Source organism: Chiloscyllium plagiosum, unplaced genomic scaffold (genome assembly GCF_037043375.1).
Source record: "Chiloscyllium plagiosum isolate Xiang-an unplaced genomic scaffold, Cpla_swu_hap1 HiC_scaffold_6, whole genome shotgun sequence".
NCBI lineage: Eukaryota > Metazoa > Chordata > Chondrichthyes > Orectolobiformes > Hemiscylliidae > Chiloscyllium > Chiloscyllium plagiosum.
The window spans coordinates 98607092-98623391 of NW_028270144.1; the positions used below are offsets into that span (position 1 = coordinate 98607092).

Below are 16300 nucleotides of genomic sequence, written 5' to 3' on the forward strand. Positions count from 1 at the left end.
ACCTACACGGACACAGGGAGAATGTGCAAATTCCACACAGACAGTTGCCCAAGGATGGAATCAAACCCTGGTCCCTCTGCTGTGAGGCAGCAGTGCTAACCACTGAACCACCACGGCGCCCTGGACAAGTAGAGGTCCAGTTAAATGATCCAGACCTGACAGCTGCAGAATTTAAATTCAATTGATTAAGTGAGTCTGGATTTAAAACTTTTGTTTTAAAATAGTGACTATGAAATGAAGCAGGAATTGCAGAGATCTCAGAAGTATAGGCATTATGGCAACTTCCAGATTACTTGACACAGACTTCTAAGATGTGGTACCAATGATCACAGATGACTTGCAATGTTCTCGCTAAGTTGTACCCCACAGCCACTCTGGTGATTTGTTCGCATGGCCATTCTGGTTGGAGCATTGACACCCGGTTTTGGACGTCACTGCCTCACATGGACCTTGGGGGCCCACAGAGCCGGTAACTAAATTAGAGGGACCACTAATGATCTATACATGGATGGAATGGAACGCTGTTATAATCGTGTGTTATGAAACAATGCTCTCAACACAATGTGTTTACAGTCTATAGCGCCTTAAGCCTATGGGAAGCCAGCTGTGTTGACAAAGCTACTGCCCAGGCTGCAGCACTGACCTTGTTACAGGAAAACAAGCTGAAGTGGTGTACCAGTCACAACCACATTGTAATAGCCTTGATACATTTGTGCGTTGAGAATTGAGAGATCCCACAGAGCGCCGTGGGCGGCACAGTGGTTAGCACTGCTGCCTCACAGCGCCAGAGACCCAGGTTCAATTCCCGACTCAGGCGACTGACTGTGTGGAGTTTGCATGTTCTCCCCGGTGCTCCGGTTTCCTCCCACAATCCAAAAATGTGCGGGTCAGGTGAATTGGCCATGCTAAATTGCCTGTAGTGTTAGGTTAAAGGGGTAAATGTAGGGGTATGGGTGGGTTGCGCTTCGGCGGGTCGGTGTGGACTTGTTGGGCCGAAGGGCCTGTTTCCACACTGTAAGTAATCTAATCTAATCTAATCTAATCTAATCTAATCTAATCTAATCACTAGAGGTCTCCAGTGATTCCTTGGAAGGAACAAGTTGCATAAATATTTGGTACAGCTATCACCTTGACAGCCACGGGATGATCACCCATTCCTTCAGTGTGCACTTTCTACGAGATGAACTGCAGAAATTCACCAAAAATCCTTAGACAGTACTTTCTGAATGCATGATCACTCATATGCAGAAAGACAAGGGCAACAGATACATGAGAACATCACCTGCAAGTTCCCCTCCAAGCTACTCATCATCCTGACTTGGAAATCTATCAAAGTTCCTTCCGTGTTGCTAGGTAAAAATCCTGGAATTCCTTCCTGAAGGGCATTCTGGGTCACCCCTCAACATACAGACTGCAGCGGTTAGAAGGCAGCTCACCACCACCTTCACAAGGGCAAACAAGAACAGGCAATAAATTGCTAGCCAATCAGCAAAACCCACATCCCACAAATTATTATTTTTTTTAATTCTCAAGTTTTACTCTAGCAGATGACAGTTTGACCATAAGAGCATGAGACAAAGAAGCAGAAGTTAGACCATTCAGCCATTGAATCTGCTCCACCATTCAATTATGGGTCACAGGTTTCTCATCCTCATTCTCCTGCTTTCTCCCTGTAACCTTTGATCCCCTTGACAGTCTAGAACCTAACTATCTCTGTTTTAAATATTCTCAATGACCTGGCCTCCACAGCCTTCTTTGGCAGTGAATTCCATAGATTCATCACTCTCTGGCTGAAGAAGTTTCTCCTCATCTCCATTCTAAAGGGTCTTCCCTTTACTCTAAAGCTGTGCCCTCAGATCCTGCTTTGTGTGCACGAAGTCATGTATTACTAAATTAAATGAGTTTTTTGAAGCAGTAACAAAGAGAATTGAAGAGGACAGAGCAGTGGTTGTGATCTATATGGACTTCAGTATGGCATTCGACAAGGGTCCTCATGGTAGGTTGGTTAGCAAGGTTCGATCACACAGAATACAGGGAGAACTAGCCATTTGTTTACAGAACTGGCGCGAAGGTAGAAGACAGAGAGTAATGGTGAAGGGTTGCTTTTCAGACTGGAGGCCTGTGACCAGCGGTGTGCCACGAGGATCGGTGCTGGGTCCACTGCTTTTTGTCATTTATATAAATGATTTGAATGTGAACATAGAAGATATGATTAGTTTTTGCAGATGACACCAAAATTGGAAGTGTAGTGGACAGTGAAGAAGGTTACTTCAGAGTACAACAGGACCTTGATCAGATGGACCAATGGGCCGAAGAGTGGCGGGTGGAGTTTCATTTAAATAAATGTAAGGTGCTGCATTTTGGAAAGGCAAATCAAGCCAGGACTTATACACTTAATGGTAAGGTCCTGGGAAGTGTTGCTGAACAAAGAGTCCTTGGAGTGCAGGTTCATACTTCCTTGAAAGTGAAGTCGCAAGTAGATGTGACACTAAAGAAGGCATTTGATATGCTTGCCATTTTTGGCCAGTGCATTGAATATAGGAGTTGAGAGGTCAATGTATAGGACATTGGTTGAGCCACTTTTGAAATACTGCATGCAATACTGCATGCATCGTTCCTGCTATAGGAAGGATGTCATGAAACTTGGAATGGTTCAGAAAAGATTTATAAGGATGTTGCCAGGGTTGGAGCTTGAGGGGGAGGCCGAATAGGCTGGGGCTATTTTCCCTGGAGTGTCAGAGGCTGACGGGTGACCTTATCGAGGTTTATAAAATCATGAAGGGTGAATAGACAAGGTCTTTTCCCTCGGGTGAGGGAGTTCAAAACTAGAGGGCATAGGTTTAAGGTGAGAGGAGAAAGGTTTAAAATGGACCTAAGCGGGAACTTTTTCACATAGAGGGTGTTGCGTGCATGGAATGAGCTGCCAGAGGAAGTGGTGGAGGCTAGTATGAATACAACATTTAAAATGTATCTGGATGGATATATGAATAGGAAGGGTTTAGAAGAATGTGAGCCAAGTGCTGGCAAATGGAACAAGATTATTTTAGGATATCTGGTCAGCATGAACGAGTTGGAATGAAGGGTCTGTTTCCATGCTGTACATGCTATGACTCTATGACTCTGATGTTGGTGAATTTACTAAATATTTTCACTGAATTCTAAGAAAAAATCAAGGTTTTGACTAGTTTTATGCTGCTAAACCGCTATTCTGTTGGTATGGATCATTTCTTTGGACTGGACCTGCTTCTCGCCTCTGACATTTCTTTCAGTTGCAGTAAATTCAAAAGCTCAACTTTGTAAAAACCTCAGCAATTATCTCACCAGCAAGCTTCCCTGTTCATTTGGTCTAATCATGTAGTTTCTTTGAAATGCTGTTTTGACACACCATTAAAACAAGTGACTTTCTGACCTTTAAACAAAAATCACTTTCAGAGAATTGAAGAACCTAAATCTATCTACCTTAGAAATCAAGTTCCAAAGTAATAACAAAATAGTGTAAAGCTTCATCAAAACATAAAAGCGGAGCTTTTGATTAATCTAATAAGTCGGGTTCCAAAAAGTGATGCGATTTTAATAAACTCCACTGTGGCTATGGTTTCCAATTCTGGGCACCTGCGAGATGTGAAGGCTTTGTTGAGGGTTCAATATGAAATTTACTAGAATGGCTGCAGGAATAAAGGATTTTAGAGAGGTTGAGATTGCTCTCCCAAGAGCTAAGAAGCGTAAGGGAATTTATTGGCAATGTATCCAATAATGAAGGGTTTAGATAGAATAAATAGAAACTGTTTCCAGTGGATGAAGGACTGATATAAAACAGATGGTTCACATATCAATTTAATTAATGATAAGAAATTAGGACAATTTTTTACACAAATAGTGGTTAGGATTTGGAAAGTGCTACCTCCCTGCAATTCATATGGACACAACTTCAAATTAGTGTTCCAAAGGAAATTGTAAAATTACCTGGAGCAAAAAAAAGGGAAGGAATGATCTGGAGTCGGGGGTAGTGGTAGGACTGACTAGCTTTTTCTTTGAAAGAACTAGTACAGATTTGATGGCCTGAATGACCACCTTCTGTACTGCACTATTCTGTTCTATTGGTCCCAAAATGCTTTGAGAAGACACTTGACAGAAGCTGTTGAGGCTTTAAAAGGGGAAGGGTAAGGGAGGAGGTAAGGGCCCAGAAACAGATGAGGCACCAGGGTCCATGATTCATTCCTCTGACTCTGTTAATGACCAGAAATTTACCTGGATAGCTACAGAAATACAGTGGCTGCACGAGCAAATCAGAGGTTGGAAATTCTGCAGTAAGTACCTCACTTACTGACCACAGTCTGACCCATCCCCTCACTAAAATCTGTCCACCATCTACAATGCATGAGAGAGGAATGCAATGGAATACTTTCCAATTGACTGGATTAGGGCAGTACCAACAGCATTCAGTAAGTACAACACGGTCCAAATTAAATCAGGCAGGTTGATTGATTGGTATCCCACTGACCACATTAAACATTGAATCCTTCCACCAGCCAAGCATGGTGGCATTGGTATGTTTCATCTGTAAGATGCACTACAGTAATTCACCGAAGGCATTTGACAGCAAATTCCAAACCCTTAGCTTTTACTATTTATAAGAACACAGTAAACTTACAATCTACAAGCTCCACTCCAAGCCACACACCATCTTGACTTGGAAGTATATCACAGTTCTTTCATTGTTTCTGGTCAAAATTCTGGAACTGTCCTTCTAACAGCACTGTAAACACCACCTTCTCAAGGGTAACTAAAGATGATAGTACCTAGATCCATGAATGAAGGAAAAAGCTCAGATGCAATCATTTTAAAAAATCAAACCTATCATTAAATCTTCAGAAAAGGCATGTTTCACCAAGTCTTCTAGAATTTTATGGCTACGTACTTGGAAATCCTAAACACTCTATACACTGCATTCTGAAAGATATATCTAGCCACACTCTTCAGTCAGCAGTGCGATCATTCTGGGAAAATATTCCAATTTAGCAGATTTGGTTTACTGATCACAGTCTTAGAATTTTGATTTGCAGTATAATGAATGCTTTGTTTATACAGATACATCATAAATGATAGACATTAAACCAGGACATAAAAGAATTGCGGTAGATACATCAGCTTTATTGTAGTACCAGCAATTCTTTCAGACTGTTACACATGTTAAATCAGAGATTGCATTTTTTAAGCATGGGTTCATTTATACCACGTAAAGCACAACCTACTGTTCTGCTGTTAGGATGTAAATGTTCGGAGTCTGTTTCTTCCTCTAAGTGTTACTTCAAAATTTGCACAAAACATTATCACCTGAAGTGTGATAAGTAACTTGTGTGACAGAAAGTGTGGGACTAGATGCAGTTTTATTACTTTAGACATGTAAAATAGTACTTTTTATGACTGTAAAAAGAATTCTACATACACAATATAGTGCACTACTATATAGTCCAGTTTACCTGTGATGAAATTGTTCAGTTATGTACAATATTGCACTGAGCAAATACAGCAGTCTGTGACTGGGAACATTTATGACATACTCAATTCCAAGTTAGTTTTTCTTTGTATCAACATATTTGGACATGTTATTGCACACCAATCCATCATGTCTTAAGGTGGTACTTGAACCTGACCTTCTGTCCAGAGCAGGATCATTCCCACTGCTCCACAAGACCTTACTTATTAGAGTGATAACATCAATTCTGCCCATCACTTGGAGAAGGGTTATTGCAAGGTTTTCAATAGGTCACTCATGACAGTTCAAAGTTCATTGAAGAGCAGTTAGAAAGATTGGGATTTAAAAGCCCCCACATGTGAACTGGTGTAGACAGGTTTTGGTGCATTGTATGGAAGCAACTGAATTAAACTAGTTTTCCAAAGGCATCACAGTGAGTTTGGCGCCAAGAGCAGTTGGATAGCTTTGTGTTGTTAGAACACGGGCCAAGTTACAAGGCAGTTAGATGTAGCAATCACAGCTTATGGAAAGTCTTGGAAGTTGTTCTGGCTCACAAGAAGCCAGGAGCCACTAATCAGTCAGTACAATGAAGAGTGGGAGTGAAAAAGCCATAAAGTGTCTGCTTTTGCAGCTGTACAAGATGGGATTGCAAGGAAAAATATAAGGAAAGATTTTTTGAAGGCTAATAGTGAAAAATTGTAATTCCTTTTGAAGTTGACAGAGATTTGAAGACCTATCAGGTCATTGAGGTCTGGGAGAAGTTGGTGAGAACCAGCGGGATTGTTCTGATCACATTTGCTACTTGATGTGCTCTGTGGATGATGTGTTTGCCTCTGGCATTTTACCTAATGTGTCAATGTTTATGTTATCCCGCATAACATAAGGAAATTAGCATGATAATGAAGAATCCAATGGACATTTGTCATAGCTATATGCAAACGTTACATTCACAGCCACATTAACACTTGGGCTAACATGGGCCTATTAAGATTACAACTGAGCACCGTGCTTTCAATAGTATGTCATACTTCAAGTGATCTGAGATAAGATGCAGTCTGTGATCTTCACGTTCTTGCATCACATGCCATGATACCGTGATAATATCATGAGCAGATCTCTTAAATGTTTACTGATACATTGTGGCTATTAAAGAATGAGTTCAGAATTAGGAAACATTTTAAAATTAGGGGTCACCCATTTAGGCCAAGACGAAAGGCTATTCTTCTCTCATAGGATTGTGAAACTTTTGAAATCGGCCTCAGAATATGGTGGAGTTAGGACATTGAATATTTTAAAGAAAGGTGGAGATAGATTTTTATTAGGGAAGAGAATCAGTAGTTATCAAGGATAGATGAGAATGTGGAATTCAGAACACAAACAGTTCAATCATGATCGTTTTTGAATGTCTGAGCAAACATTAGATTAGATTAGATTCCCTTCGGCCCAACAATTCCACACTGACCTTCCAAAGCGTAACCCACTGAGACTCATTCCCATACCCAATATTTACCCCTGATTAATGCACCGAACACTATGGGGAATTTAGCATGGCCAATTCAACCAACTGCACATCATTTGGATTGTGGGAGAAAACCGGAGCATCTGGAGGAAACCCACGCAGACACAGGGAGAATGTGCAAACTCCACACAGTCACCCGAGGCAGGAAACAAACCGGGGTCCCTGGCGCTGTGAGGCAGCAGTGCTAACCACTGAGTTACTGTGCCACCCATCATAAAGAGCTGAATGCCCTACATCTGCTTCTAGTTCATATTTCTGTATGTTTGCATAGTCTTGAAACAAAACAAACTCTCCAATTCTTCTATATCCTTTCCATATCATATATAATGCACACTTAATCTATGCCATAAAATTCACATTCACATAACAGGATGTGCAAGTTTTGTTAATATACAATTGTTATGAAGTTGAAGGCTTGCACTATACCTTTAAGAAATTACAAGCACCCGTGTGCAGTATATGACCAGATGGCAGTCTCAGAGTCTACTGGAAAATTGGAAATATGTAGCATTTGGCTGTGAAACTAATGCCTGAATTTTGATTGCTATTTTGACAACAAGTCAAATTTAACCAATCAGTTTAAATTATGTCCCAGGGTACTAAACCCAATCACGTTTGAATTTGTTGTTTTGCCAACATTGAACCAATGAGGTAATCCAATGGTGGAGTATAAAAATGCAGGCATTTTGAAAACTGGAGAGAGAGCAACTGCCATTAGAAAGACCAAGAAATTAGGAAACACTCTCTATCAAAGGTACCTTTCCATATGAAACATTCTCACAGTAAAAAGAAAGATGATCCAGGGAATTCAGCAGCCAGAAGAGTGAAGTCACAGAAGATGACAGCGGCTGTGTGCTTTTGAAATTAAGTTTATGTAATTTTAATAAGCGTCTTATTAGAACAGCATATTGTTAAAGAGTTGAAGGCAGGTAATAAGCAGTTAAGAGAAAAGAAGGCTTGGAGTTGTGAATAGTTGTTGTTTAATGATCACTTTTAGAGTTAAAAAATAAATTGATGTTATTTTCTTTAAATAGTGGAATTTGGGAGTTCCCTGTCACTCATTTTTAAACAGATTGCAAGGCTAGGTGGGCTTTTATGGATGTTTGGTTTAATTAACAGAATGGTTCACTGCCGTGTTGCAAGACAATGAACAAATAAATAGCCACATGGTAGTACAGAACTTGAGTACTGCTGAAACAGAAAGAAATTCTGGTCAAAGCTTTTTCATGTTACAATCATCTAGACAGATCATAACCACATCACCTTATAGGGAGAACCAACTTTGATATTGTGTTAGAGAAGAGTCCTGATTGATTAATTGGTAAAGGTGTTCATGGAGAATGTACCAATTAATAAAGATTGACAGTTAACTGCCAGGCTTTGTTTAAATTTTAAATCAGGTTGACTCACCTATTTTGATGAGTTGAGGCATGTACCGTGCATGAATATGTTCTATCTAAAAGGAAAATTATTAATATGTAGCTTCTAGTACATGCAAATATGCCTGACTGCAAGCCCAGTTTAAAATCATAAATTAGTGGGCGGCACAGTGGCTAGCACTGCTGCCTCACAGCACCAGAGACCCGGGTTCAATTCCCGACTCAGGCGACTGACTGTGTGGAGTTTGCACATTCTCCCCGTGTCTGCGTGGGTTTCCTCCGGGTGCTCCGGTTTCCTCCCACAGTCCAAAGATGTGCGGGTCAGGTGAATTGGCCATGCTAAGTTGCCCATAGTGTTAGGTTAAAGGGGTAAATGTAGGGGTATGGGTGGGTTGCGCTTCGGCGGGTCGGTGTGGACTTTTTGGGCCGAAGGGCCTGTTTCCACACTGTAAGTAATCTAATCTAATCTAATCTAATCTAATCTAATTAGTTGTCAGGAAATCGTTCGCACACTCAGGATTAGCCAAAACAAAAATTACCCTACAAAATGGGTGATAACAATTAGCTGGTACATTTTTCAGAATAAATTCTTGAATTATCCGAGTCAACCCGTCTCTTTTAAAATTTAAACAGACCCTAGCTGTTATCTGTCAATTACCTTAACTTGGAGCAATTCCTCCATCAATCAGGTTCACTTGCCAACTAATCAGCACATATAGTTTAAAGGTTGGTTTTCACCATTACTTGGTAATTCTTGCAAATTGTCCTAAGTACAAGATGACAACATATGCCTTGCCTAACTGCAATCATTAAATACTGTAGTCAGAACTTATAAAAAGATGACTTTTGCATTTGGAATCTATTTTCGAGGAGCATATATGTTCACATTTGTAAAATCTTTCACTAATAGTTTTACCTCTTTATGTCTGTTTCTATGCCTAAAAGTCATCCCAAGTCTCAAAGTCCACCTATAAAGTGAAAGCTATATTAAAAAAAATTCGGGGGATCCAAGATGGCAGCGACCCAGCAAGTCTGAGTCTATAGTGCTCTTCCCAAGACTTGGGAAAAGTGGGTCACCCACCCCCACCAAATCATTCATAATATCTGTTTAATTTAATTAGTTGCTTAGTATTACATTTAAACAGTCTAATATTTAGTAAAAATGACCAAAGGGAAGGGACCCCGCAGCTCTCAGCAAGCAGGAACCTCTCCCCCACCCTCTCCAGCTGCAGCAGAGGCGTCCACAGCCGCCACAGGGGACTTACCTACAGTGACAAGCCTTGTGGAGATGATCTCCAAGCTGGACGCGAAGATCGATGCTTTTATCGCGGAGTCCCAAAGTCGATGGGACTCACTCTCGGCCGCGCTGCAGAAGCACGACCGAGACATTAAGAAGATCGAGCGCCGAGTCGGAGGGGCGGAGTTAAAGGCCGCGACCTCCGAGACTACAGCACAATCGGCCTTGGATCAGGTCCGGACTTTCGAACAGCGAGTCCGGACCTTAGAGAATCATATTGATGACCTCGATAATCGAGGTCGTTGAAAAAATATTCGTTTACTGGGCCTTCCCGAACGGGAAGAGGAAGGCCAGCTTACAGCATTCCTGGAGCAGTGGCTGCCACAGCTTTTAAATCTGGAAGCTGGATCAGGCCAGCTAAGGGTGGACTGGGCCTACCGGGTCGCAATACGCGGGCCCGGCTCGAACCAGCGCCCACGCCCGGTCCTGTTCCGACTGCAGAGCTATAGGGAGAGGCAGATATTCCTAGAAGCTTCTAGAAATCTTGGAAAAGACCCCCAAGCTATGACCTATAAAGGATCCAAGATCATGTTATTTCAGGACTTTTCCCCAGCTCTGGTCCGAAAGAGGAAGGCATTCGACGAGGCGAAGAAGCGTTTAAGGGACTTAAATATTCAATACTCCTTACGCTACCAAGCGACGCTACGCTTTAACCATGAAGGATCCATGTATAACTTCGGATCGCCAGAAAAGGCTAAGGAATTCTTGGACTCTCTTAGATAAATTGTAAGAGATAATGGATGTTGGTTTGCCTTTCCCCCCGCTTTGGTTTATATACCCCCTTTTTTTTTCCTTTTTTCTTACCTTACTGTTTAATACTATCATGGGGGGTGGGGAGAGGGATTTGATTTTTTTCCCCCCTTGGGGTTGGGTTTTTTTTTATTATTTTATGTATATATGTGAGTATGTATGTATAGGTTCAAAGTTTGTGCGAAGATTTGTAGCTCGGGTGCTCGTTGCTGTGGTTCTGTTCGCCGAGCTGGAAGTTTTTGTTGCAAACGTTTCGTCCCCTGGCTAGGCGACATCATCAGTGCTTGGGAGCCTCCTGCGAAGCGCTTCTTTGATGTTTCCTCCGGTGTTTATAGTGGTCGGTCCCTGCAGCTTCCGGTTGTCAGTTTCAGCTGTCCGCTGTAGTGGTTGGTATATTGGGTCCAGGTCGATGTGTTTGTTGATGGAGTTTGTGGATGAATGCCATGCCTCTAGGAATTCCCTGGCTGTTCTCTGTCTGGCTTGCCCTATGATAGTAGTGTTGTCCCAGTCAAATTCATGTTGCTTGTTGTCTGCGTGTGTGGCTACTAAGGATAGCTGGTAGTGTCGTTTCGTGGCTAGTTGATGTTCATGTATGCGGATTGTTAGCTGTCTTCCTGTTTGTCCTATATAGTGTTTTGTGCAGTCCTTGCATGGTATTTTGTACACTACATTCGTCTTGCTCATGTTGGGTATCGGGTCCTTCGTTCTGGTGAGTTGTTGTCTGAGTGTGGCTAGTCCTTTTGGTTTGTGTGCCGTTATGAGTCCTAGGGGTCGCAGTAGTCTGGCTGTCAATTCCGAGATGCTCCTGATGTATGGTAGTGTGGCTAGTCCCTCGTTCTGTGGTCTTTCTCTTAGGCATCTGTTGATGAAGTTGCGCGGGTATCCGTTTTTGGCGAATACCTTGTATAGGTGTTCCTCTTCTTCTTTTTGCAGTTCTGGTGTACTGCAGTGTGTTGTGGCCCTTTTGAATAGTGTCCTGATGTAGCTTCGTTTGTGTGTGTTGGGGTGGTTACTTTTATAGTTTAGGACTTGGTCTGTGTGTGTGGCTTTCCTGTATACCCTTGTAGTGAATTCTCCGTTCGGTGTTCTCTGTACCATCACGTCTCGGAATGGGAGTTGGTTGTCCTTTTCTTCTTCTTTCGTGAATTGGATTCCTGTGAGTGTGGCGTTGATGAAAACACACTTGTGTGTTTTCTCTATTTCCGTGTTTTTAATGATTACAAACGTGTCATCGACATATCTGACCCAGAGTTTGGGTTGAATTTGTGGTAGGACTGTTTGTTCTAACCTTTGCATAACTGCCTCTGCTATGAGTCCCGAGATTGGTGATCCCATGGGTGTTCCGTTGATTTGTTCGTATATCTGGTTGTTGAATGTTAAGTGTGTTGTGAGGCACAAGTCCAGTAGTTTAAGTATGCCGTCTTTGTTGATAGGTTCAGCGTCCTGTTTTCTGTTCTGTATGTCCAGTAGGTTGGCTATTATTTCTCTGGCTCGGGTTTTGTCAATCGAAGTGAACAGTGCCGTCACAGTTCTTCTTTGTCTATGTGTATATTTCTGATGATGTCCAAGAATTCCTGTGTTGATTGTATAGAGTGTTTGGATCCACTGACCAGGTGTTTCAGTTTCTGTTGTAGTTCTTTGGCTAGTTTGTATGATGGTGTCCCTGGCAGTGATACTATGGGTCTGAGTGGGATGTCTGGTTTGTGTACTTTAGGTATATATATATGTGTGTGTGTGTGTATATGTATGTATGTATGTATATCTCTGTGTGTGTAAAGCCGGGGGTTTGGTTAGTATTGGTGGGGGGAGGTGGTTACCTTATTCTATTTTACCTCTGTCTTTATAATATTTTGTATTATTATATTTAATTATTATTTGTTGAGGTGGTAATTTTATAGTTATATGTTTATATATGGTATTAACATTACCAAATATATCCAGGTGTTGGCATGGGTGGGGGTAGGGTGCTCACTGTTAACTCTAGCTTTGTATTATATTTGAATTCTCCTCATTTTATTGAGGAGTGCCTGGGTCAAGGGTGGGGCATTGGTTGGGAGAGGATATGATGGACTTTTGGAAAGAAAGTGACACCCTCTGGGAACAAGGGGCAAAATCTCCACTTAAATATGTTTTTTTTTATTCTTTAGAAATAGTTTTTTATTATACTGTTGTGAGTGTATTAGAGAGCCTTCATTTTTGTAAATTTTATATGCTCTATGCTCGGGATGTTCTGGATAGGGTTCCCCCTCCCGAGGGGTCTCGGATTTACCCAGATGATTATGGCTGATCAGTCGGTTAAGTGGTGCACCTGGAATGTCAAGGGGAATAATTCGCCAGTCAAAAGGAAGAAAATATTATCAAATCTTAAGAAGGAAAGAGTTGATATAGCTCTCCTACAGGAGACACACCAGTCGGATAAAGAACACTTGAAATTATGACAGGGTGGATTTGATCAGGCCTTTTTTTCTTCTTTTAGCTCAAAAAGCAGGGGAGTTGTTATTCTTGTTCGGAAGAATTTCCCTTTCAAAATCCTAAATCAGATAAAAGATGGATCCGGATGATATATTTTGATTAAAGCCCTTATAAATGGAGAGGAATATGGGATTTTAAATTTGTACTGCCCCCCGGCACACCCCTTTAAATTTATAACGGAAGCCTTCTCAAAATTGATGGCTTTTGATGCCCGTCATACAATTATAGGGGGAGACTTTAATTGTATTATGGATCCGGAAATAGATAGGATTCCCAAGAGTACTGCAGGAGTATCTCCCAGATCTAGACAATTGGTGGATCTGAACAAAGAATTAGGATTAGTAGATGTATGGAGATGTCTTCATCCACAGGGCAGAGATTTTTCTTTCTACTCCAATCCACATAAATGCCATACCAGAATCAATATGTTTTTTGCCCCCTCGATTTTTTAAAATTCCGTATCATCCTGTAAAATAGGTAGTATTGAAATTTCCGACCACGCTGCTGTATATATGGAAACTAAGGCGAGGAACAATGGGACATCCCCTCGGCATTTGCGTATGGACCCCTTCCTAATGAAAGATAGTAAATTTGTAAAGTACTTCTCTCAAGAATTTAAAACTTTTTTAGAAATTAATTCAGGTACGGCTAGCAACCCATCAATGATGTGGGAGACCATCAAAGCTTACATGCGAGGTTTGCTCATCTCCTACTCAGCGACCCAGAAAAAATTGAAGGGAGAACAACAGCGTCTGCTTGAAGCTCGCTTAAAAGCAGCTGAAACAGCATACATTGATAGACCTTCTATTATTAAATTGCAAAGGATTACGGCTCTTAGGACAGCTCTAAACACTTCGCTTACCCAAACGGCTAAAAGGGAAATATTATTTGCAAAACAAAGATTATATGAATATGGCGACAAACCGGGTAGATACTTAGCATTTCTTGCAAAGAAAAAAAAGCCCCTCGGACTATTACGTCTATCAAGGAAAGTACAGGTATTTTGACTCATGATCATAAAAAGATTAATGCGATCTTTAGAGAATTTTATTCTGAGTTATATAAATCGCAGGATTGTGAAGACAGGACCAGGAGGATGCAGTCATTTTTTAAAAATTTGACCTTTCCGGGCCTAACTCCGGAACAGGTATTGGTCCTAAATGCTCCTCTAACAGTCCAAGAAATACTTGATGCAATTAGGCAACTTCAGAGCGGTAAGGCACCGGGCCCAGATGGTTTTCAAGCTGAATTCTATAAAGAATTCACAGAAATATTGGCTGGTCCACTCCTGGACATGTATAACTATGCATATAGTCAGGGCTGTCTCCCGCCTTCGCTGAAAGAGGCAAATATCTCTCTTATCCTTAAAAAAGGAAAGGATCCAGAAGATTGTACGTCATACAGACCAATATCCTTACTAAATGTAGATTTTAAAATCCTTTCTAAAATGTTAGCATTGAGACTAGAAAGGGTACTGCCACATATTATAAAGGAGGATCAGACGTGGTTTATTAAGGGCCGTAGATCATCCAATAATATTAGAAGGGTTTTGAATATGATTCAAGCCTGTCATCAGGGAAAGATACCAGGAGTAGTAATTTCATTAGACGCGGAAAAGGCATTTGATAGGGTTGAATGGTCATATTTGTTTTACACATTGGAAAGGTTTGGCGTTGGACAGGTGTTTACCAAATGGGTCTCAACATTGTATAGTGATCCCAAAGCAGTTGTGGTTACCAATGGATTAGGTTCGGATAGCTTCAATGTGGGTAGGGGCCACCGTCAGGGATGTCCTCTCTCGCCATTGTTATTTACGCTAATAATTGAACCAATAGCAGAAGTTATATGAGCTGATCCTAATATAACGGCCCCGAGGATTGGTACAGATAAACATAAAATTACCCTTTATGCAGATGATGTTCTTCTATTCCTCAGCAATCCTCTGATGTCCGTACCTCGCCTAATCCAAGTTATTAATACATTTAGCGCATTCTCAGGCTATAAAATTAATTTTTCAAAATCGGAGGCTATGCCAATGGGTGGCCTTGCTATGATACCCCGCTTAGCGGACGGATCCCTTTTTCCTTTTCGTTGGTCCCTGGAGGCCTTCTTATATTTAGGCATTTTTATTACTCCAGTATTTGGTCAGTTGTATAAGGCTAATTTTGTGCATTTACTGGAAAGGATAAGGCATTTACTGGAAAGGATAAGGCAGGACCTCCAGCTATTCTACCCAACCTTCCAATTTCCTGGTTGGGTAGAATAGCACTAATTAAAATGAATGTCCTGCTCCGTCTCCTATATCTTATGAGAATGCTTCCGGTGATGCTGCCGAGGCTGGCTCTACGTAAATTATATGGCTGGCTGGGTTCCTTTATCTGGAATCATAGACGGCCCCTCATTAAGCTGAAGAAGCTACAGCTTCCACAGGCAAGGGGAGGATTGGATTTCCCAGATTTTAGGAAATATCAGTTAAGTTCCCTATTAAGTTACATAGCTGATTGGGTCTTGTCTGATCCACAATCAATCTGGTTGGACATCGAGGCCTCTCAAGTAAAATACCCACTTATTAACCTTTTATTTTCAGACAAGAGGAAAATCATTACAGATCATAATACTATAATACTAAACACAATTAAGGCTTGGAATATAATGCAGCAAAAGAGACTATTTTCTATTCTCTCTTTCTGTGCAAGAAAAAATATTTTGGTGAACTGGGTGGCTGAGGGCCCCCCTGGACTTTCACATTGGCACAGACTAATTATGGAATGTATTCCAATTGACTTCCTTACAAATATGGTGCACCGAAAGACCGAATTATTTTATAAAATATAGCAGCCCTTCTTGAATTACATAAATACAGATATTTCGGCTATCCTAACAAGGGCTTTTATTTAATTGAGATTACAAACCTGGCTGGTCCGGGGCCCCTTAGGAGAGGTATCCCGCACGAATAAGGGTTTTATTACATTTGATGTTAACACATTCCGAGCATGTATGAGAGTTAAATATACACTCTGGTTAGTTGTAGGTTTGATTAGTAGATAGTTGAGTTTTGTTTTTTTTTCCTTTTTCGGTATTTTATCTTTTGTTAAATTTTGGCTATTGTATATTTGATTTAATTGTATATCAATGTTTGTATTTGAGAGTTTTGTTTATTTTTGTAAACTTGTAAAAATGTTAAATCTCTAATAAAAATATCTATATATTTAAAAAAATTCATGCCAGAATTGATTGCCACTAGATAGCGCACCCGGCTTGTCACCATGGATCCTGACGGGGAAGAATACACTGGGAACTGTTTCTTAACTCATGATATCCGAGGTTGAAACAAAAGTTGAACGGAATAGAAGAGCGGGAGTGGTATCAGATATGGTTCAAAGCTGAGAAGCCGCATGATCCCAGGA

At 41.0% G+C, this 16300-nt stretch overlaps 1 protein-coding gene and 1 long non-coding RNA gene across 4 annotated transcripts in view; one reads left to right on the plus strand and one right to left on the minus strand.

Moving 5' to 3' along the window:
* The window catches only part of LOC148149820 (uncharacterized), a 78545-nt gene extending 62248 nt beyond the window's left edge, over window positions 1-16297 (plus strand). The window contains exon 3 of the long non-coding RNA XR_015757462.1: window positions 16138-16297. This is a non-coding gene — a long non-coding RNA (uncharacterized LOC148149820). The remainder of the gene's footprint in view (window positions 1-16137) is intronic.
* The window catches only part of LOC148149821 (coiled-coil domain-containing protein 169-like), a 69518-nt gene that overhangs the window by 52975 nt on the left and 243 nt on the right, over window positions 1-16300 (minus strand). Inside the window, exons 1-2 of one of the 3 annotated variants that reach the window (XM_087988264.1) lie at window positions 4652-4746; window positions 1283-1442 (exon numbers count right to left, since the gene is read on the minus strand). The exons of 1 other annotated variant lie outside the window; for it this stretch is intronic. The gene's annotated coding sequence lies outside the window, so the exon portion shown is untranslated. Of the gene's footprint in view, window positions 1-1282; window positions 1443-4651; window positions 4747-16300 lie in introns of those variants that run through there. One more of the 3 variants, XM_087988265.1, reaches the window with a different exon arrangement.